This window comes from Oryctolagus cuniculus, chromosome 4 (assembly GCF_964237555.1).
Source record: "Oryctolagus cuniculus chromosome 4, mOryCun1.1, whole genome shotgun sequence".
Lineage (NCBI taxonomy): Eukaryota > Metazoa > Chordata > Mammalia > Lagomorpha > Leporidae > Oryctolagus > Oryctolagus cuniculus.
In genome coordinates this window covers 65,864,560-65,888,611 of record NC_091435.1, presented here as the reverse complement: position 1 = coordinate 65,888,611, position 24,052 = coordinate 65,864,560, and the positions used below count along the sequence as shown (strand labels likewise).

Genomic DNA, 24,052 nt, shown 5'->3' with positions numbered 1-24,052 from the left:
CGAACGGTAGGGTTATCTTCAGGTTTCTGAGGAATCTCCAGACTGACTTCCATAGTGGCTTGACCAGTTTGCATTCCCACCAACAGTGGGTTAGTGTCCCTTTTTCCCCACATCCTCGCTAGCATCTGTTGTTGGTAGATTTCTGAATGTGAGCCATTCTAACCGGGGTAAGGTGAAACCTCATTGTGGTTTTGATTTGCATTTCTCTGATTGCTAATGACCTTGAACATTTTTTCATGTGCCTGTTGGCCATTTGGATTTCCTCTTTTGAAAAATGTCTATTGAGGTCATTGGCCCATCTCTTAAATGGGTTGTTTGTTTTGATGTTGTGGAGTTTCTTGATCTCTTTGTAGATTCTGGTTATCAACCCTTTATCAGTTGCATAGTTTGCAAATATATTTTCCCATTCTGTGGGTTATCTCTTCACTTTCCTAACTATTTCTTTTGCAGTACAGAAACTTCTCAATTTGATGCAATCCCAAATGTTAATTTTGGCTTTGACTGCCTGTGCTTCTGGGGTGTTTTCCAAGAAGTCATTGCCGGTACCTATATCTTGAAGGGTTTTTCCAATGCTCTCATATAATTTGATGGTGTCAGGTAGTAGATTTAAGTCTTTAACCCATGTTGAGTGGATTTTTGTGTAAGGTGAAAGGTAGGGGTCTTGCTTCATGATTCAGTACGTGGAAATCCAATTTTCCCAGCATCATTTATTGAATAGACTGTCCTTACTCCAGGGATTGGTTTTGGATCCTTGATCAAATATGAGTTGGCTGTAGATGTTTGGATTGATTTCTGGTGTTTCAATTCTGTCCCATTGGTCTATCCATCTGTTTCTGTATCAGTACCATGCTGTTTTGATTACAACTGCCCTGTAGTATGTCCTGAAATCTGGTATTGTGATTCTTCCGGCTTTGTTTTTTGTTGTACAAGATTGCTTTAGCTATTCGAGGTCTCCTGTGTCTCCATATAAATTTCAGCTTCATTTTTTCCAGATCTGAGAAGAAGGTCTTCGGTATCTTGATTGGTATTGCATTGAATCTATAAATTGCTTTTGGGAGAATGGACATTTTGATGATATTGATTCTTCCAATCCATGAGCATGGAAGATTTTTCCATTTCTTGGTATCCTCTTCTATTTCTTTCTTTCAGATTTTGTAATTCTCATCGTAGAGTTCTTTAACGTCCTTGGTTAAGTTTATTCCAAGGTATTTGATTGTTTTTGTAGCTATTGTGAATGGGATTGATCTTAGAAGTTCTTCCTCAGCCGTGGCATTGTCTGTGTATACAAAGGCTGTTCATTTTTGTGCATTGATTTTATACCCTGCTACTTTGCCAAACTCTTCTATGAGTTCCAATAATCTCTTAGTAGAGTTCTTTGGGTCCCCTAAATAAAGAATCATATCATCTGCAAAGAGGGATAGTTTGAGTTCTTCCTTCCCAATTTGTATCCCTTTAATTTCTTTTTCTTGCCTAATAGCTCTGGCTAGAACTTCCAGAACTATATTGAATAGCAGTGGTGAGAGTGGGCATCCCTGTCTGGTACCAGATCTCAGTGGAAATGCTTCCAACTTTTCCCCATTCAATAGGATGTTGGCTGTGGGTTTTTCATAAATTGCTTTGATTGTATTGAGGAATGTTCCTTCCAAAGCCAGTTTGTTTAGAGTTTTCATCATGAATGGGTGTTGTATTTTATCAAATGCTTTCTCGTTCTATTGAGATAATCATATGGTTTTTCTTCTGCAGTCTGTTAATGTGGTGTATCACATTGATTGTTTTGCGCACATTAAACCATCCCTGCATACCAGGGATAAATCTCACTTGTTCTGGTGGATAATCTTTCTAATGTGTTGTTGCATTCTATTGGCAAGAATTTTATTGAGGATTTTTGCATCTATGTTCATCAGGGATATTGGTCTGTAATTCTCTTTCAATGCTGCATCTTTTTCCGGCTTAGGAATTAAGGTGATGCTGGCTTCATAGAAAGAATTTGGGAGGATTCCCTCTTTTTTGATTGTTCTGAATAGTTTGAGAAGAATTGGAGTCAGTTCTTCTTTAAATGTCTGGTAGAATTCAGCAGTGAATCCATCAGGTCCTTGGCTTTTCTTTGTTGGGAGGGCCTTTATTACTGTTTCAATTTCTGTCTCAGTTATGGGTCTGTTTAGGTTTTCGATGTCTTCCTGGTTCAATTTAGGTAGGTTGCATGTGTTCAGGAATCTATCCATTTCTGATAGATTTTCCTGTTTGCTGGCATACAAGTCCTTGTAGTAATTTCTGATGATTCTTTTTATTTCTGTGGTGTCTGTTGTTACGTTTCCTTTTTCATCTCTGATTTTATTGATTTGGGTCTTTTCTTTTTTTAATTAGTTGGGCCAATGGGGTGTCAATTTTGTTTTTTCTTTTTTTTTCAAAAAACCAGCTCCTCGTTTGGCTGATTTTTTGTAATGTTTTTTTTTTTTTTTTTATTCAGTCCTGTTGATTTCTTCTCTGATTTTAATTATTTCTCTTCTCCTACTAGATTTGGGTCTGGTTTGCTGTAGGTTTTCTAGATCCTTGAGGTGAATTGAAAGTTTATCTATGTGGTGCCTTTCCAATTTCTTGATGTAGGCACCTATTGATATAAACTTTCCTCTTAACACCGCTTTTGCTGCATCCCATAAGTTTTGGTATGTTGTACTGTTATCCTCATTTACTTCCAGAAAATTTTTGATTTCTGTTTTAATTTCTTCTATGACCCATTGTTCATTCAGGGGCATGTTGTTCAATCTCCATATGTTTGCGTTTGCTCTAGGGACTCCTTAGTTGCTAATTTCCAACTTCATTCCTTTATTGTCTGAGAAGCTGCATGGTATGATTCTAATTCTTTTGAATTTGCTGAGATTTGCTTTATGGCCTAGTATGTGATCAGTCCTAGAGAAGGTTCCATGTACTGCTGAGAAGAATGTAAAATCTTTAGCTGTAGGGTTGAAAGTTCTGTATATATCTGTTAGATCCATTTGGGCTATAGTGTTTTTTAAATCTATTGTCTCATTGTTGATCTTCTGTCCTGTTGATCTGTCTATTTCTGAGAGTGGAGCATTGAAGTCCCCCAGTACTGTTGTATTGGGGTCTAACTCTCCTTTAAGTCCCTTAACAAATCTTTTAGATAAACTGGTGCCCTGTAGTTAGGTGCATATACATTGATAATTGTTAGATCTTCCTGTTGAATTGATCCCTTAATCATTATATAGTGCCCCTCTTTGTCTGTCTTAACAGTTTTTGTTTATAATTTATGTTGTCCAATATTAAGGTGGATACGCCCACTGTTTTTTCATTTCTGTTGGCATGGTATATCTTTTTCCAGCCTTTCACTTTCAGTCTGTATGCATCTTTGTTGCAAAGATGGGTTTCTTGTAAGCAGCAAATAGATGGGTTTTGTTCCTTAACCCAATCAGCCAATCGGTGTCTTTTAACTGGACAGTTCAGGCCATTCACGTTCAATGTGACTAATGATAAGTGGTAACTTTGCCCTGCCATTTGCCAAAGATAAGTTCTAATATATGCTTTGAATTCCCTGTGATCTTTTGCTGTGAGGTTTCCTTCCTTTACCTTCTTTCATATTGATGACCGTGTTTCTGTGTTTCTGTTTGCAACACATCTTTAAACATCTTTTGCAGGGCTGGACGAGTGGTGACAAATTCATTCAATTTCTGTTTGCTATGAAAGGTCTTTATTTCACCTTCATTCACAAATGATAGCTTAACAGGATATAATATTCTGGGCTGGCAGTTTTTCTCTTAGTACCTGGGCTACATCTCGCCATTCTCTCCTAGCTTGTAGGGTTTCTGATGAGAAGTCAGCTGTGAGTCTGATTGGAGATCCTCTGAGAGTAATCTGACATTTCTCATTTGCACATTTTAGGATCTTTTCTTTATGTTTCACTGTGGAGAGTTTAATTACAACGTGTCGTGGTGAGGATCTCGTTTGGTCGTGTTTATTAGGGGTTCTGTGAGCTTCCTGTACTAGGATTTCTCTGTCCTTCTCCAAACCTGGGAAATTTTCTGCTAATATCTCACTAAAAAGGCCTTCTAATCCTTTCTCCCTCTCCATGCCTTTAGGAACTCCTAGAACCCGAATGTTGGGTTTTTTAATAGTATCCTGAAGATTCCTGACAATATGTTTTAGATTTCTAATTTTCTCTTCTTTTCTTTGGTTTGACTGTACCATTTCCTGTTCTCTGTCTTCTAAGTCCAATATTCTCTCTTCTGCTTCACCCATTCTGTTTGTAAGGCTCTCTATTGTGTTTTTCATTTGATCTATTGAATTCTTCACTTCATTATGATTTCTCGTCACTATCACAGTTTCCTGTTGTACTAGTTGTTTCGTTTCATTTTGATTCCTCCTTAATATTTCATTTTCACGAGAGAGATTTTCTATCTTGTCCATTAAGGATTTCTGTAGTTCAAGAATTTGTTTTTGAGAACTTCTTAGTGTTCTTATCAATTTTTTGAGATCTGTTTCTTGAATTTCTTCTATCTCATAATCTTCAAAATCTTGAATTGGGGTGTTTTTTTTATTTGGGGGCATCATGGTGACTTCCTTGTTTTTATTACCTCGGTTTTTGCGTTTGCTTTTTGGCATATTGGAGATATTTGGTTTCTTCACTGTGGTGCTTTTTCTTGTTATACTATGACTCTAGATTAAGTGGACTGTCTGTTTTTGATGGAGCCTTAGAGGGTTGAGATGGGTGTGGCCTGAGAGCTCTGTTTGGTGTGCCAAAGGTGACACTCCCAGGTTAGGCATCGTAGATCTCTCTCTCTTTCTTTTTTTGATTCAAAAGAGAAGTAATTCCACACAGCTGAACGAAGTTGGAGGTAGTTAGCAGGCAAATGATATACCCACAGGAGCCAGAGATCGGAAGCTCTTTCCCAAGGACCACACAGGAAATCTGTTCTGCCCTCAGAGTGGGCTCAAATTCTCCTTCAGTCTCCCACTGGGTTGCCAAAGTTACGGAATTGTAGCATCTGTGGAGAGTACTTGCGTGATTTCCGTGAGTTCTCTGCCCCACTGTCTCTTTTTTCACAGTCTCAGTTCAGTAGCGCCACAAATTTACTGGGTCCTAAGCTCCTGTTAATTCGCCCCACCCAGAGTCAGGTTTTTCTGCTAGGCTCAGTGCCGGTGCAGACCTGAGGTCGCTCTTCTTATGACGTATGTCCAAGATGGCGCCTTCTCTTTGTCCTGCTCGCCCTTGAGAGGTGAGTGGAGAGAGAGAAACCATGTCCATACCAGTCACCTTTTTTTTTTCTCTCTCTCTCTCTCTTCCAGTTAGCCTGGTGAACTTTCCCCCCCCCCCCCGGGGGTCGTTCCCTCTAGTCTCCTCCCTCCGCTTGCCTGCCGGTGTCTCGGGCTATTGAGGTTCGGCTCACCTCGCGTTCCAGTGCTGGTGTGTTGAGTCTGCTGCTGGTGTCCCGAACTGTGGGCTCCCACGCTCTCCACGCAGGTCCGCTGTGAGTCACGCGTTCCGGAAGAGTTTCTTTTGCTGTTTCCTCCCCTACTCTTCCTTGAACCTGCAGTATCTCCACTTTTATTAAACTGTCTCTCCCTGGACTATCAGTGTGCTCCCTTCCTATTCTGGAGATGTGCAATTCGGGACATGCTCAAGCTGACTTACCTCAAATGGTAGAGTTAGAAACATACCAGGGGATTCCAATTCAATCCCATCGAGGTGGCATGTACCAATGCCATCTCACTAGTCCCAGTGATCAATTTCTGTTCACAATTGATCCTAATGATAGGACTAAGAACCAAAGGGATCACATAAACAAGACTAGTGTCTGCAAATACTAGCTGATAGAATAAAAAAGGGAGAGAATGATCCAACATGGGAAGTGAGATACACAGCAGACCCATAGAATGGCAAATGTCCTAAACAGCACTCTGGCCTCAGAATCAGCCCTTAAGTCATGCAGATCTGGCTGAAAAGCCCATGAGAGTATTTCAGGCATGGAAAGCCAAGACACTCTGGGAAAAAAAAAAAAAAAAAAAAAAAAAAAAAAACAACTTAAATGAAAGATCTCTGTGAGTGAGATCCCAGTGGAAAGAATGGGTCATCAAAGAAGGAGGTAGCTTTCTCTGAAGGGAGGAGAGAACTTCCACTTTGACCATGGTCTTGTCTAAATATGATCAGAGTCAGTGAACTCAGGGGGCTTCCATAGCCTTGGCAGCTCATGACAAGGGCCTAGGGTGATTATTGATGCAATAAACAAGAGTCTCATTTTGTTAAGTCAACAACAGGAGTCACTGTGCACTTACTCCTCATGTAGGATCTTTGTCCTTAGTGTGCTGTACATTGAGATTTAATGCTATAACTAGTACTCAAACAGTATTTTTCACTTTATGTTTCTGTGTGGGAGCAAACTGTTGAAATCTTTACTTAATGTATGCTAAACTGATCTTCTGTATATAAAGAGAATTGAAAATGAATCTTGATGTGAATGGAAGGGGAGAGGGAGTGGATAAGGGGAGGGTTGCGGGTGGGAGGGACGTTATGGGGGGGAAGCCATTGTAATCCATATTCTGTACTTTGGAAATTTATATTCATTAAATAAAAATAAAAAGAAGAAGTACTACTTAGCAATAAAAATAAACTAATGGTTCAAAAACATTAGCAAATTTCTAAAAAAAAAAAGCAAAAGGTTTATTTATTTGTTTGAAAGGCAAGAGTTGCAGAGAGGCAGAGGCATAGAGAGAGGTCGTCCATGCGCTGGTTCACTCCCCAATTGTCCTCAACAGCCAAAGCTGCAGTAATCCAAAGCTGGGAGCCAGGAGTTTCTTCCGGGTCTCCCACGTGGGTGCAGGGGCCCAAGGACTTGGGCCATCTTCTACTGCTTTCCCAGGCCATAACAGACAGCTGGATGGGAAGAGGAGCAGCCGGGACTTGAACTGTTGCCCATATGGGATGCTGACTCTGCAGGCGGTGGCTTTACCTGCTGTACCATAGCACCGGCCCCATGAGCAAATTTCAAAAACATGATTTGGTAACTGAAATAATTCAGATGCAATACATGTATGCATGTATATAAACATTCTAAAATACGTATCATGGTTGTTATGGAAAGGAACAATGATTGATAAGGGAATAAGGAAAGTTTCTGAGGAAATGAAATCACCCTGTAATCTGACATACACTCATCAAATCAGATTGAAGAGACACTGAAGATAGGAGAATTTCACTGTTATCAGAATATAAAACTGCCCAAAACCTACCATCTTGTTTATTACTGTTTCCATGTTAGTATAAGCTTGAATGCTCTTTCCTACTACACACAATAAGCAAACTGTCAGATTTGACTCTTGAATATAAATATAGAGCTACAAAAAAAATATTTTGACATAATTAATGTAATCAGATTCTTAGATAAAATGCAGTAAGAATGAACTATAAAAGAAAAAGTATTTGTGGGGCCGGCACTGTGGCACAATGTGTTAAAGCCCTGGCCTGAAGTGTTGGCATCCCATATTGGCGCCGGTTCTAGTCCCAGCTGCTCCTCTTTCCATCCAGCTTTCTGCTATGGCCTGGGAAAGCAGTAGAAGATGGCCCAGGTCCTTGGACCCTTGCACCCATGTGGGAGACTAGGAAGAAGCTCCTGGTTCCTGGCTTCAGGCCTGCGCAGTTCTGGCTGTTGGGACAATTTGGAGAGTGAACCAGCAGATGGAAGACCTCTTTCTCTGTCTCTACCTCTCTGTAACTCTGTCTTTCAAGTAAATAAAATAAATCTTTAAAAAAAAAGAAAAAGTACTTGTTATATTAAGCCTTGATTAGCATGTAAATTATACCTAAATAATAAAATACCTGAGAAATAAATAGACTGCTAAGATTAGTGCAAAACACTAAAAAAGAAAGATAAGAAATTACAAATATTTAAGTGAATTTTGCCACTCATGGCTTGATATACATATATATGTATATGTATATATATATGTCATAATATATATATACACATATATATGGCCTGATATATATATATGTGTGTGTATGCATATATTTCTTATTCTTATCGCATGTGTGAAAGAAAAACCCTTAGAACATCCATCTATTTAACGTTTCACCATCTGTAACCCTTGTGAGTGACTGAAGATCAAATAGAAGAGATTTCTCCAGTACTGGAAAGAAGATCCAACAGAATTGAAGGTAACTTGGAATAGGGAGGAATATAACATGTATTTGGGGCCTATTATCCTTAAAGTGTTCTTACAGATGGTCGATAACCATGATTTTTTAAAATCAGAACTACAACATAGCAGGTGGGCATTCTAATCTGTTTATAGATAATGCAATTGAAACACAGGAATATTAAGAATAGACCCAGAATCACTCTATAAAACAGACATGTACAGGATAATAAGGCAAATTTATTTATTTTCAAGTAAACGCTACTATATCATGTTCAGGATATTCATTCTCAGAACTTTATTCTATATAGCTCTCTCTGCAATGTAAATGTTACTATTAGAGATTTATGCATTTGGATTAAACATTGCATTTTTACTCAAATAAAAATCATGATGAATGGACAATATACCAGTTAATGTAAATGGCATTTTTAAAAAACAATAATCATTTATTATTTCTCAAATTTTCTGTGGTCAAGAAATTCAGACAAGACAGTATGGATGGCTTACCAATGGCTAGAGACTAGTAAACTGAAGACTTATTCATTCTCGTGTTAATGGGTTTATTTTGGTTGCCTAAATGGAGCAGTGAGTGAGAAAACTCATATGAACTTCTCTGTGTGGACTCGGCTGTTGCAGCATGATGGATGATTCCAATGGCAAGTGTTTACAGACAGCCAGATAGAATCCATGCTGTCTTTAATGATCTGTCCACAAAAGTCAAATACATCCTCTCATCATATTCTACCTCTTGACGTATTTACATAAGCCCCTCCCATTTTGAGAAGAGGCAATATAGAACGCCTAATTGTGATGGGGGAATCTCAAACATCAATTGAAAGAGAAGTACATTGGCTGAGTCACACATACACACACACACACACACACACACTTAGCAATTAGTAAACAGCTACTAACATCATAGAAGCCAAAAATTCCTTACTATCAATGTTATGAGTTTAAATTCCCCTAAGACTATCTCCACATGAGAACATTGGGTACAAAAAAGGTAGATAAAAGGAATGCAGCACAGGATATACAAAGAGGAGAAGAATGACAGGAAAGATCTATGACATCCGTTTGCCAGTCTTCCCCAGGGATAAGTTCAGGGGTAAATTTGAAATCATCCTTTTGTCTTCATCCACCTTCCACTTAGAGTTCATGAAGAGAAAGGAAGGGAAGTGGGAAGGGAGTGAAAATGGACAATATTATCATATTGAAGTAAACAGGACAAAAAAAGGTAACATGGAAATTAATGAGGTGAAAATGATTGTAGAAATAAAGATTGATATATTTGTCATTTTTCATCCATAGCAATTAATATTTTAATTAAATGCCTACATGTATAATAACAAAAAATAAAAAAACATAAAAATATGGCAAAAATTTATAATATTTTAAGGTTAAATTTAAAACATTATTAAGAAACATAAAAGAATTAGAGGTATAGGTGGCCAGGAAGAATTTATTATAACAATGTTCTACTAAAATTAGTCTATGGATACAATTCAATGCCATTAAAAATATTAATAGATGGATTATCTAATTTCAATATTTGTGTGAAAAATTAAAAGCAAGAATTGCTTCAATATTCATTAAAATATTAAAGAAAGTTAAATATTTTTATTAAATATTATTTTGGTTTTCTATTGCTTTTGATCAAATGATCCCAAAATTTTATGGCTTAAAACAACTATTTTATTACTCTCTTGATTTCAGGGGTGGATAATTTGATATTTGTAGTATAACACTAAAAGTTTCAATCAGAGCAGCATCAGGTCCAACTGGAAGTTATTAAAGATATTTATTTACTCTAAGGAATAGGCTTATACAATTTGGGCTGGATAAGTAAATCCAATGTCTGTGAGATAGGAAATCAGCAAGGAAAAACCGTGTGCAGGTAAGGACTCCCTAGGTGGAGGCTGAAGCTGCTGTGCACAATTGACATATTAGGACACCATCACAACTAAGTTATTTTGTTTCTCTGAGGCTTGAGGTATCAATGGAGTCCTACAGTGGTACTTAGCTGGGTGCTAATTGATCTGGGGGGTCCAGGACAGCTTAATCCAAATGTCTGATACCTTAGCAGGAATATCCAGCAGGGTGGATTTAGCTTCCCCCGTCCATTCTCCATACAATTTAAACCCTTGCCATCTGGCCTTTCCTGCAGGACACTTTGCCCACGTGGGTGGCACAGAGATTGCTCAGATCACACTGGCAACTTCCAGGTATCCTTAAGTCTAGTTTTGGAGCTGTGTTCCAATGTTGTGCAACCATAGAGCAGCACAATTTCTTGTGGTAGGAAACAGAATCTTCCATCACATGGACGTGTGTTAAGAAACGCTCTCCTCTTTTAAATCTGCTGTAGATATTATCCATTGCACCACTGGCCCTGTGCTATATCTGCCATAGATATTATAAAAGGGTAGTAATAGTAGTAAAGAGAAAGTGGCATTTGCAAAGACACAATGAATAAAAGAAAAATACACACACACACATACACACACATAAACACACACACACACCTGAACATGATATACAATAGTTACTGATATAGATCATTAGGCAAGAGATGCACTAAACAGTAAACAGTTCTGGATAATGATCTAAAGAACTGAAATTGGATCTATATTGAAAACCACATAAAAATAAATTCCAGATGGATTAAAGACTTAAATGTAATGGGGCCGTCACTCTGTTGTAGTGGGTAAAGCAGCCGCCTGCAGTGCGGGCATCCCATATGGGCACCACTTTGAGACCCAGCTGCTCCACTTCCGATCCAGCTCTCTGCTTTGGCCTGGGAAAGCAGTGGAAAGTGGCCCAAGTGCTTGGGCCCCTGCACCCATGTGGGAGATCTGGAAAAAGCTCCTGGCTCCTGGCTTCAGATCAGCGCAGCTCCGGCCATTGCGGCCACTGGGGAGTAAACCAGTAGATGCAAGACCTCTCTCTCTCTCTCTCTCTGTCTCTCCTCTCTCTGTGTAACTGTGACTTTCAAGTAAAATAAATAAATCTATAAAAAATATACTTATTAGCCTTAAAAAAAGAAATAAAGTGAAATTAGAAATGGTTAGAAAAATAAAAGGAGCTGTCATCATAAACTGAATAGAAAAGGATTTTTCACTGCAAACAAAATTCTATTTATTAAAGTAAAAAAGGTTTAGATTGATTAAAATGGGAATTTCTTTTTATCAAAATATTCCATAACATATATGAAAAATTGCCAAATTCAACGGTTGCCCCTCTTCCAGGCCAGCTCTCTGCTGTGGCCCGGGAGTGCAGTGGAGGATGGCCCAAGTGCTTGGGCCCTGCACCCCATGGGAGACCAGGAGAAGCACCTGGCTCCTGGCTCCTGCCTTCGGATCAGCGCGGTGCGCCGGCCACAGCGCGCCGGTCACGGTGGCCATTGGAGGGTGAACCAATGGCAAAGGAAGACCTTTCTCTCTCTCTCTCTCTCTCTCTCTCACTGTCCACTCTGCCTGTCAAAAAAAAAAAAAGATATGCTTAACATATCTAAACATATCTAATAAGATAACTATTAAAATATAGGATTCTATAAAACAATAAATGTAAACAGCCTGACAGAAAAATTTATAAAAAAAGGTTTGCATTGATATCACGCTTTAGAGAATTAATTAAGCCAAATAAACATAAGAAAGGCTATCAAGTCTTTTAAGTATATTTGTAACCCTGGAAATATTGAAACCCAATTGAGGAAAAATATTGGGTCTAAGAATTCTCTTTTAAAGACTGTAGCATCATCCCAGGTGTATGGCTTTGTGTTTTCAGTTTGACATATAAATATGCATTTTTAAAGATAAATAGGGATATTAGAAATACTTACCTGTCCCCGTACACACATATCATATTTGACTGCAGAAAATGTATGTATATTGTTAAGTGGCATGGTCAGTGTGATGACAATTTTTGTTTAATGGTTCTCATTTTTCCATTTATTTTAATTGTGGAAGAATGCATTGTACTTAAGGGAAGCCCTTTGACCAAGAGAGCAAAGCAAATAAGAGTGAGAATAAGAAATGTCAAACAGAATAACACACACAACAAGGGGTACATGCCTTATTGGTATATGTATCTTATAATTAAATGTGTAAAACAGTGCCCTAAATTAAAACAATGTGATCCAACCATAATGCCCTGAGCTTGAGACTGTCTCAAATGCATATTTTGCACAAGTTCAGGTGATTTAGGGTTATAATGTTTATGCTTAATTTTGATACATCAGCATTCCATCTTTGAAAATGAGGCATACATTGCAGGTAAAACAGAGCCTATATTTTTTAACTACTTATTATTCACTGAAGAAACATTTCCTTGTATTTTGCTCCCAGCAAGTGACCAGACATTTTACAACTTTATTGTCTTTTACTTAATAATAAATATCCTTTATGGATGTTGATTTGTTCTACAGGACTAGAAAGTATGCTATCACACACACAATATGTTTCTAACAATGGTCCTTGCAAAAGTGTATGTAAGCCTTGCACTTATTGGTTGCCTAACACTGTATTTTACTATGAATTTCCATTGGTTCTTGTTTCATTTCACTAGTAGATGGTAGTCATCCGAGGATGAGAAATATATAGAAAAAAAGAAATCCCACAAATCTCAAGAGAAGCATTTCAAAATAATGTTACAAGCTTATTTGGTGAAATAGCTTTACTAGTTCGTGAACTGATAATAATTATTATGATGAATAAATCCAGAAAAAAAAGTTTAAATTTTTTGCATCAACATAAACTTTTTGATTTAATTTTCCTGTGAACTCTTTTTTTGAATACCTTAAAATCCTTATTAATCAATATTGATTTTGGATTTTTTAAAATTTAATTCATTCTATAGTCACAGGCTTATTTTGAAACTAATCATAATATTAAAAACAAATAAAAAGTAGAAAGATCAAAGTTCCATAGAAATACAAACACCAGCTAAAAATGGCAATCATACCCCAAAGTGACATTTCATTCCTATCCATTTTTATTCTATTCTATATTATTCACCACATATCAGAAAAATTTTATAATATTTGTCTTTTTGAGACTGGCTTATTTAACCAAGCATAATTGTTTACAGATGCATCCATTTTGTTGCAAATGACAGGATTTCATTCTTTTTATTGCTGAGTAGTTTTCAATAGTGTAAATATACCACATTTTCTTCTTCCATACATCAGCTTATTGAAATCAGGTTGATTGCATAACTTACCTATTGTGAATTGAATAGCAGTAAGCATGGAGATACAATTAACTTCAATTCATTGATTTCATTGCCTTTGGGTAAATTCCCAGGACTGGGATGACTGGGTCATGGTAGATCTATTTTAGGAAATCTGAGTAATCTCCTTATACTCTGACGTAATGGTTGTACTAGTTAACATTCTCATTAATAGTGAATTAGAGTCCCACTCCCACCACCATTTACTCCAACAGCATTTACTGTTTTTTAATTTTGGGATGAGAGCCATTGTAACCAGGGTGAAATGAAACTGCATTGCAGTTTTTATTTGCATTTCCCTGACAGCTAGTTATCCTGAGCATTTCTCATATGTCTGTTTGCCATTTGAATTTTAACCTTTGAAAAATATCTGTTCGTGTCCTTTGCTCATTTCTCAACTAGATTATATGTTTTATTATTGTTCAGTTTCTTGAGCTCATTTTATGTTTTCTTGTAGTAATTTGAGGCTATCAGGTCATAGATCTATATCCTTTATCAATTTTGAGTTGATTTTAATATAAGGTGTAAGGTAGGAGTCTTGGGTCATATTTAGCATGTGTAGATCCAATTTTCCAAGTATCATTTGTTGAAGAAACTGTTCTTACTTCAAGGATTTATTTCACCTATTTTATCAAATAATTAGTTAGATGTAAATGTTTGGATTAATTTCTGGGGTTTCAACTCTGTTCCATTGGTCTATTTGTCTGTTTTTATTCCAGTACCAGGGTATTTTCATTATAACTGCTCTGTAGTATCGTGAAATCTGGCATTGTGATACCTCTAGTTTTGTTTTTGTTATTAAAGATAAGTATTCAGGGATTCTTGTGTATCCACATGAATTTTAGCATCATTTTTTTCTAGATTTGAGAAGAATGTTTTTGGTACTTTGATTGGGATCACCTTGAATCTGTAAATTGCTTGTGGTAGTACAGATATTTTGATATTGCTTCCAATCCACAAACATGAAGATTTTTATCCATTTTTGTGTCTTGTATTTTGTTTTTAATGTCTTGTAATTTAATTGGAGAAATCTTTTACAACCTTAATTACATTTATTCCAAGGTATTTAAACTTTTTGTAGCTATTGTGAATGGGAATGATCTAAAAATTTATTTCTTTCTTAGCCATAGCATTGTCTGTGTATACAAAGGCTATTGATTTTTATGTATTTTTTCAACTTTTATTTAATAAATATAAATTTCCAAAGTACAACTTTTGGATTATAGCAGCTTTTCCCCACATAATCTCCCTCCCACCTGCAACCATCTCATCTCCCACTCCCTCTCCCATCTCATTCTTCATCAAGATTCATTTTCAATTATCTTTATGTACAGAAGATCAACTTAGTGTATACTAAGTAAAGGATTTCAATAGACTGCACCCACACAGACACACAAAGTATTGAGTACTGTTTGAATAGTAGTTTTACCGTTAATTCACATAGTACAATACATTAAGGACAGAGATCCTACATGGGGAGCAGGTGCAGAGTGACTTCTGTTGTTGATTTAACAATTGACACTCTTATTTGTGACGTCAGTAATTACCCAAGGCTCTTGTCATGAGCTGCCAAGGCTATGGAAGCCTCTTGAGTTCACCAACTCTGATCTTTCCACTGGGATCTCACTCACAGAGATCTTTTAGGTCATTTAGGTCATTCATATTTTTTGCCACAATGTCTTGGCTTTCCATGCATGCGAAACTCTCATGGGCTTTTTAGCCAGATCTGAATGGCTTAAGGGCTGATTCTGAGGCCAGAATGCTGTTTAGGGCTTTTGCCATTCTATGAGTTTGCTGTATATCCTGCTTCCTATGTAGGATCATTCTCTCCTTTTTAATTCTATCAATTATTTGCAGACACCGGTCCTATTTATGTAATCCCTTTGACACTTAATCCTATCTTTTTGATCAATTATGAACTTAAACTGATCACTTTAACAAGTAAGATGACATTGGTACAAGACACCTTGATGGGATTGAATTGGAATCCCCTGGTACAATTCTAGCTCTACCATTAGGGGTAAGACGAGTGAGCATGTACCAAACTGTACATCTCCTCCCTCTCTTATTCCCACTCTTATGTTATATTTAACAGGGAGCACTTTTCAATTAAATTTAAATGACTAAGAATAGTTGTGTGTGTTAATTTAAGAGTTCAACCAATGTATACCATAAGTCTTTATGAAGTCCTCAGTTGATGGATATCTGGGTTGATTCCATATTTTAGCTGTTGTGTTTGAATGCAATAAACATCTGAGTACAGAAAACTCTTACATGTGCTGATTTCTTTTGGTTTGGGTAAATTTTCAAGAGTGTGATGGCTGGGTCATATGGTAGATCAATATTCAGATTTCTTAGGTATCTCCATACCTAAGAATATTCAGATTTCTTAGGTATTTTCCATAACGGCTGTACCAGTTTACATTCCCACCAGGAGTGGTTTGGGTACCTTTTTCCCCAGACATTCTAGCTGCGGTGAAGTAAAACCTCATTGCCTTTTTGATTTACATTTCCCTGATGGCTAGTGATCCTGAACATTTTTTATGTGTCCATTGGCCACTTGAATTTCCTCTCCTGAAAAATGCTTGTTCAAGCCCTTTGCCCATTTTTAACTAGATTGTTTGTTTTGTTGCTGTTGAGTTTCTTGATCTTTTTATAGATTGTAAACATTAATCCTTTTTTAGTTTCATAGTGTAATTTATCTGTCCATTGATGAAAGCTGAGTGTTGAAGTCCCTCATTACTCTTGTATTGGAGTCTATATCCCCCATTAGATCCATTAACATTTGTTTTAAATGGCCAGGTATAGCCTTCTGTGCAGGTACGTTAGTATAGTCACATCTTGAAGAATTTATTCCTTAATCATTACATAATACATTTCTTTGTCTATTTTAACAGTTTTTGTGTTAAAGTCTATTTTTTAGTATTGGGATGGCTTTGCCTGCTTGTTTTTGCTTTCCACTAGCATGGAATCTCTTCTATCCTTTTACTTTCATTCTAAATGTATCTTTTTGTCAAGGTAGGTTTCTTATAGGCAGTAATAGAGGGTCTTATTTTTTAATCCACTCAACCAGTCTGTCTCTCTCAATTGGAAAATTTAGATCATTTACATTCTAGGTTATTATTGAAAAGTAACAAATTGTCCGTGCTATTTTTCCATTAATATTCCTATTGATTGCTTTGGATATCTGTTGTACTTTTACTAGTAGGTTTTCTTTGCTGGGTACAGTATTATGGCTTGATAGTTTCTTTCTTTTAGGACTTGAACTGCTTCTCTCCTAGTCTGTATGATTTGTGATGAGAAATCAGCTGTGAGTCTAATTGGGGATCCTTTGAAGTTAATCTGGCATTTCTCTTGTGCACGTTTCAGAAATCTTTTCTTTATGTTTTACAGTTGAAATTTGACCATTATGTGTCATGATCAGATATTTTATGATCAGGTCTATTAGGAGTTCTGTGTGCTTCCTATATTTGGATGCCCCTTTATTTCTCCAAATTAGGTAAGTTTTCTGTAATTATTTCACTGAATAAGCCTTCAAGGCCATTCTCCCTTTCCAAGATTTCAGGGACTCTTAAGACATGTATGTTTGAGGGATGGTGCTGTGGCATAGTGCATAAAGCTGCAGCCTGCAGTGTCGGCATCCCATATGGGCACTGGTACAAGTCCCAGCTGCTCCTCTTCCAATCCAGCTCTCTGCTATGACCTGGGAAGCAGTAGAAGATGGTCCAAGTGCTTGGGCCCCTTCACCCATGTGGGAGACATGGAAGAAGCTCCTGGTTCCTGGCTTCAGATTGGCACAGCTCCAGCTATTTTAGCCATTCAGGAAGTGAGCAAGGGATAGAAGACCTCTCTCTCTCTCTCTGTCTCTGCCTCTGCCTTTGCCTCCGCCTCTCTGTAACTCTGCCTTTCAAATCAATAAATAAATCTTAAAAGAAAAAAAGACATGTATGTTTGCCTTTTGGATAGCAGCCCATAAATCTCCAATATTATTTTGTTTTTATATCTTTTCCTCTTCTTTTATTTGTCTGACTTAGATATATCCCAGCATTTTTCTTCTAGCTCAGAATTCTTCCTTCTGCCTCACCAAGTCTGTTGTTGAGTCTTTCCACTGTATTTTCTATTCGACATATTGAGTTCTTCATTTCTAGTATTTCATTTTGATTGATCTTCAACATTTCAATCTCTTGGCAAAATTTTTATGCCATATCTAGTATGGATTTATTTATCATGAATTCGTTTTTCTGTGTTTCTGAGTAATTTAATGATCATTCTTTTGATTCATTTTCAGGCATTTCATCTTCACATTCTAATATTGAAGTGCTGTGTTCCTTTAGGGGAGTAATGTTGTCTTCTTTGTTTTCTATCTTTTATTTCTGCATTTAGTTTTAGATATTGGGAAGTGCTTTATGATTGCTTTGCTGATGAATTTTATCTTTAAACTATGCTTCTGTGTCCCAGTGAAATGTCTGCTCCTTCAGTAGATATCCAGAGGCGTGTGCTGAGTTTGTGTAGGGAGCTCTGGTCAGTGTTGAAGGGTGGGGTGAGAATCCAGGGTGACATCCAAATTGGGTGTGGTAGATCTCCTCTATTATCAGCAGGGCCAAGGGTATGATCATGCCTATTGGTATATTCACAACCTCACTTCCTCTATTCCAAGGTGATCAATGCACGTGGGTCGCCCATGCTGGATACAAGCCCCACCACACACGTGCATGAACTACACTAAGGATCTGTGCAGTCCTCACTGTGAGCAGAGAACCCTCTGCAATGACATACCTCAGGAAGTCAGGGATCTCTGAGCTTCTGCAACCAAACACATTGATTGCCCAAAGACCCAGCTATACCCCAGGTTCTATCATATAGTCACTAAATTCTCATATTTACAGTACACAAGGCTCCCACAGTAATGGGGCGCAGAGTATTTACTCAGCTCTCTGGGCCTACCCCATCCACAGAGAGAGCAGAGATATTCCCAGAGCAGCTGCCTGTGGGTGCTCTGCCTTGTCAGTTTGAGCCCTGGAGCTCCTGTTAGGCTGGGGGGATGGGAGCACCTCATAACCTTAAGTGGGTTCCCAGCCCTCAGCCAACTCTTCCAGCCAGATTAGAAGTCAGTGGAGAATGTGGATTTTTCCCTCTGGTAAAATCCTCTGATGAAACGCATGTGAGAGCCCCTGCTGCCTCTACTGGCACAAGATGGTACTTTCTCCCTACTGATTGCCAAGTATCCTTGTGGGGAAGGGGAGGAAGAAATGTGCTTTTCCTTCACTTGATTGGGTGCCCTCCCCCCACCAGCTAGGGCTGCAGGCTGGACACAAAGTCAGTGTGACTTGCAGGCTTCTCTCTCAGGCGGTAGCACCAGTGCCACCAGCTGTCCCAGTCTGCCCTTACCTTGCTCTCAGAAGCTTGCATCTCTTCCATACGCTGGCTGCAAGAGTTGTGGGTGGTGTCTCCACTCACTGTTGGGTGTCTGTATTTTCCGCACTGCTCCATGATGTTTCTCATCTTTCTGTAGAATTTCCACTGCAAACTTTTCCCTGAGAATGCATTTCCTCGGCTTTCATACTGTTGTATTCTCCTGGTCAAAATCAGCTTGTCTTTTCCCTATTCAACCATCTTGGAATCTTCTCTGTGAACTCTTTTAAATATCTTCCTATATAGTGCATTAGGATAAAAATCTATGAGAGAAGTGAAATAGAAATATTATTTCAAGAGACAAAATATAAATTTCCTAATTAAAAAATACCTGTTTTCTGGATTTAATACATAAATTATGGTGGAGAAAAATAGTACATGAATTCTATCAGATGCTTTAAAAGGGAAATATTGCAAAGTAAATTTAACATGTCAACATATAGAAGACAGTGCTGTGATGTAGGTGGCTAAGCCTCCGGCTGCAGAGTCAGCATCCCATATGGGCGCTGGTTAGAGTCCCAGCTGCTCCTCTTCTGATCCAGCTCTCTGCATAGGCTTGGGAAAGCAGTAGAAGATTGCCCAAGTGCTTGGACCCCTGCATCCATGTGGGAGACCTGGAAGAAGCTCCTGCTCCTTATTACTGATTGGCTCAACTCTGGCCATTACAGCCAGTTGAGGAGTGAGCCAGCAAATGGAAGACCCTTCTTTCTGTCTTTTGCTCTCTCTGTAACTCTACATCTTAAATAAATAAATAAATCTTAAAATAAAATGTCAGTATGCAAATATACCACACTTTACATCATTTTTGCTTATATTTTATGTCTATTTTAGTAATACTAAATTATTCATAAAGAGAGGCTTGTTTCTAATTAAATAATCCTTGCCACACAAAATATGTTGTAATTCATTACTGTTACTTTTGGCATTTTTTTATTATCCTGTTTTATCTTCCCAATAGCTAAGTCACCTAATGATTTATTTTAAAAGACATCAACTTTAAAAGGTATAAAAAAAACATAAGTTTTCTTATTCTGTTGGGCACAGTAGTATTTTGACTTTCTAACTCTCCCAAAGTCCACGCATTGGAAACTTAATTTTCAATGCAACAGTGTTAAAACGAGGGACCTTTAAGAAATGATAGCTCATGAGGGTTCAGATTTCATGTATCCATCAAGCTGTTATCACAGGAATTAAATAGTTATCATTGAAGTGCATTTATTGATAAAGGTATATTTGGTTCCATTCCTCTCTCTCTCTCTTTGCTATGGGACAATGCAGCAAGAAGGCTCTTACAAAATGCAAGGTCTTTGACCTTGAACCTTCTAGCTTCCAGCCATAAATAAATAAATATATTATTAGTATTTGTGAATTAACCGGTATCAGGTATTCTGCTATAGCAGAACAAAATAAACTATGACAGGATGTATGTCATCAAAATTATATGTAATTGGAAACTTGTTGTAAATGAACATTAGGTAATTACATAAAATGTAAGGGTTATATTTTATTCTGAACAATAAGAACAAGGAAAAGCATTTATTAAGCATTTATTACAACCCAAGCACTTTTCTAGGAAAAACAACAGCAAAAAGAGAAACAAACAAGCATCCTGCATAAATGTAGTTTAAGTGTAGCTTAAAATTAGGAGCATATTCATAATTGCAGAGTAATGACAAAAATGAACAGCTACATAAACCACAGCAAACAAACTCAAATATCCAACCATAGAAGAGTACATAAATCACTTCATGTATATTATACAATGGTAAACATAAATACATAGAACTTCAGCCAACAATTGAAGTAAAAAATATCACTTCTAGTTTGATAAAATGTTTATAAAGGCCCAAAAACATGAATATTTGGTAAAATTATTACTTAGAAGGCATTTCTCTGTGAGAATGATACAGTGGAACAAATGAGCAACAAAGAAAATGACCTCCCCAAAGTGGCAAATGCTCAACCTGAGGCACTCTAAGCTAGATGGTCATTTCCTTATTTCCTTATTTTATTTTTATGCTCCATTTCAGACTACATAATGTTTATTACATAAAATACAAATGAAGCCCACAATACATATGGTTAAGTTTCTCCAAGATTGTTTGCAACCATTCAAAAACTGAAAACCATAATATATTTGCAACCATTGAAGAATAACCATAGAATAACCATTCTCCTTAAGCTTAGGTGGGTAGATATTGCTCCCCAATGCCTCCTTTCCATTTGTCTGCCCATTCTGACTGTTGCTCACATGCCCAGTCATTAATTGACACTTACTGATTGATCACTATATGCTGGACACCAGATGAAGTGTTGAATTAACTTTCTTCACAGCTATTCGAGATTGTGGAATGTGTGGCTTTTTCATTCTGTTGGCATTAGGATATCATGTATATTGACCCTATTTTAATGAGACAACCTGATATATAAATAGTCTTTTTTGTAATCAAATAATTATTATTTCCATACAATTTATTCTAAGTCTTTGAGTGAATTGCCACAACTTGAGACCAAAATTATTTATATTAACTTCTCTTACTGTAACCAGAGGCTCAGAATACAACTTCAGTTGTATTTTATCTGTTATACTCTATATTATTAGAAAATACATTGCAAATGGATAAAACTGAAGTTTAAAAATTATTAATCAACTAGAAGATAAAACTGAGGAATATTCTATCTGTCAAATAATATATACAAATGTATTTTCTTTAGTATATGCAACATTTTGATTAGAAAGAATGCTTATTAAAATGATATTTGGCCATTAAAATATTTAAGCAAAACAAACGAGTTTTACTATTCACGATTTCAGATTTTTCAAAAAAAAGTTTTATTTATTTGAAAATCAGAATTACAGAAAAAGAGGGAAAGATAGATAGATAGATAGATAGATAGATAATCCATCCACTGATTAACTCCACACATGGTCGCCATGGCCGGGCCAGGCCATCCAGAGCCGGAGCCAGAACCCAAGGACCAGGAGCTACTTCTGTCTCTCACATGGGTAGCAGAGGCTCAAGGAGTTGTTCCAACTCTCTGCTACATTTCCCAGGCCATTAGCAGGGCGCTAGATCAAAGTGGAGCAGCCAGGACACAAACCAGCATATATATGGGATTCTGGCAATCAAGAGGTGGATTTATTCACTATATCACATCAGTCACTCATGAGTTCAGGGTTTTAACAGAAAGTCAAAAAGTAGGAAAAGAAAACCATGGAATTCATGTTTTGAATTTTTTCAATGACAGAAATAACTTCCATGTCTACTTGTCTAAAAAAATGTCTAATATGTGAATGTTAAAATCTGCATTGTATGGCTCTGGCACTGTGGTGCAGCAGGAAAAGCTGCTGCCTGCAGTGCAGGCATCCCATATGGGTGCCAGTTTTAGTTCCAGCTGCTCCATTTCTGATCCAGCTCTCTGCTATGGCCTGGAAAAGCAAAAGATGGCCCAAGTCCTTAGGTCTCTGGGCCTGCGTGGAAGAGTTGGAAGAAGCTTCTGGCTCCTAGCTTTGGATTAGCACAGCTGTGGCTGTTGTGGCCAACTGAGGAGTGAACCAGCAAATGGAAGACCTCTCTCTCTCTCTCCTCTCCTTCTCTCTCTGTGTAACTCTGACTTTCAGGTAAATGAATCTTTTAAAAGAAATATGCATTGCTAAACACCGTCCTTTTACCTGTCCTTTACCACTGTCCTTTTCTAATTCTCACTTAAATCATGTACAAAGACTTCAAACAATATAAAAGAATTTTCAGCATGTCCCATGACATTCTTTACAGAATACAGATTCATTCAAAGTAATCATATTATTTAGAAATGCAAAATAAAACATTAATGTTATACAATGGAAGCACTATTAATTTTATTTATTTATTTTATTTTTTTAACTTTTATTTAGTAAAAATATAAATTTCCAAAGTACAGTTTATGGATTACAATGGCTCCCCCCCATAAATTCCCTCCCACTCACACCCCTCCCATCTCCTGCTCCCTCTCCTATTCCATTCACATCAAGATTCATTTTCAATTATCTTTATATACAGATGATTGATTTAGTATATATTAAGTAAAGAGTTCATCAGTTTGCACCCACACAGAACATAAAGTGTAAAATACTTTTTCAGTACTAGTTATAGCATTACTTCACATTGGACAACACATTAAGGACAGATCCCACATGAGGAGTAAGTACATAGTGACTCCTGTTGTTGACTTAACAATTTGAAACTCTTGTTTATGGTGTCAGTAATCTCCCTAGGCTCTAGTCATGAGTTGCCAAGGCTATGGAAGCCTTTTGAGTTTGCCGACTTCTATCTTATTCAGACAGGGTCATAGTCAAAGTGGAAGTTCTCTCCTCCCTTCAGAGAAAGCTACCTCCTTCTTTGATGGCCCTGTTTTTTCCACTGGGATCCAACTCGGAGAGATCTTTCATTTAGGTTTTGTTTTGTTTTGTTTTGTTTTTGCCAGAGTGTCTTGGCTTTCCATGCCTAAAATACTCTCATGGGCTCTTCAGCCAGATCCGAATGCCTTAAGGGCTGATTCTGAGGCCAGAGTGCTACTTAGGACATCTGTCATTCTATGAGTCTGTTGTGTATCCCGTTTCCCATGTTGGATCGTTCTCTCCCTTTTTGATTCTATCAGTTAGTATTAGCAGACACTAGTCTTGTTTGTGTGATCCCTTTGATTCTTAGACCTATCAGTATGATTAATTGTGAACTGAAATAGATCACTTGGACTAGCACTATTAATTTTAGCATGGAGAACTGTAAACTAGAGAGGAGCATTTACCAGGTTTGGAAAAGAGACAGAAGATAGGGAATTTGTTCATTGAAATTTTCCTTACATTATAGATAACGATTCAATTTCATATAAGTTTATTTTTATAGTAATTACCACTTATCTGAAACAATACCTTTGAATGAGAAAAAGTGTAATTAAATATCAACTGTAAATGTCCTGACGTCACTGTGTTGATCATTCTAAGAACAATCTTACAAAGACCTGGAGCAAGAACAGAAACTAAGTTGTTATTCTACATTATCTTTTAGAATAGAAACACTCAGATGATCCTATGATCCTAAGTGATCTATTTGCCAAGTGCTACTTCCTTTTTAAGAATACTATCCTAAGTTTAATCTTTGCTTATGTAATATACATGATTTCTTTCAATTTTTTATTTACATAAAGTGAACAAATTTCATATATTTCATATAGATTATTTAGGAACAAAGTGATACTTCCCGTCATCCCTCCTCCTGCCTTACTT

At 37.2% G+C, this 24,052-nt stretch overlaps 1 long non-coding RNA gene across 2 annotated transcripts in view; it reads right to left on the bottom strand.

The window, feature by feature from the left end:
* Positions 1-14,657: 14,657 nt before the first annotated feature.
* The window catches only part of LOC138849487 (uncharacterized), a 91,435-nt gene continuing 82,040 nt past the window's right edge, over positions 14,658-24,052 (bottom strand). For both annotated transcript variants that reach the window (XR_011388356.1, XR_011388355.1), the window contains exon 3: positions 14,658-19,052. This is a non-coding gene — a long non-coding RNA (uncharacterized lncRNA). The remainder of the gene's footprint in view (positions 19,053-24,052) is intronic.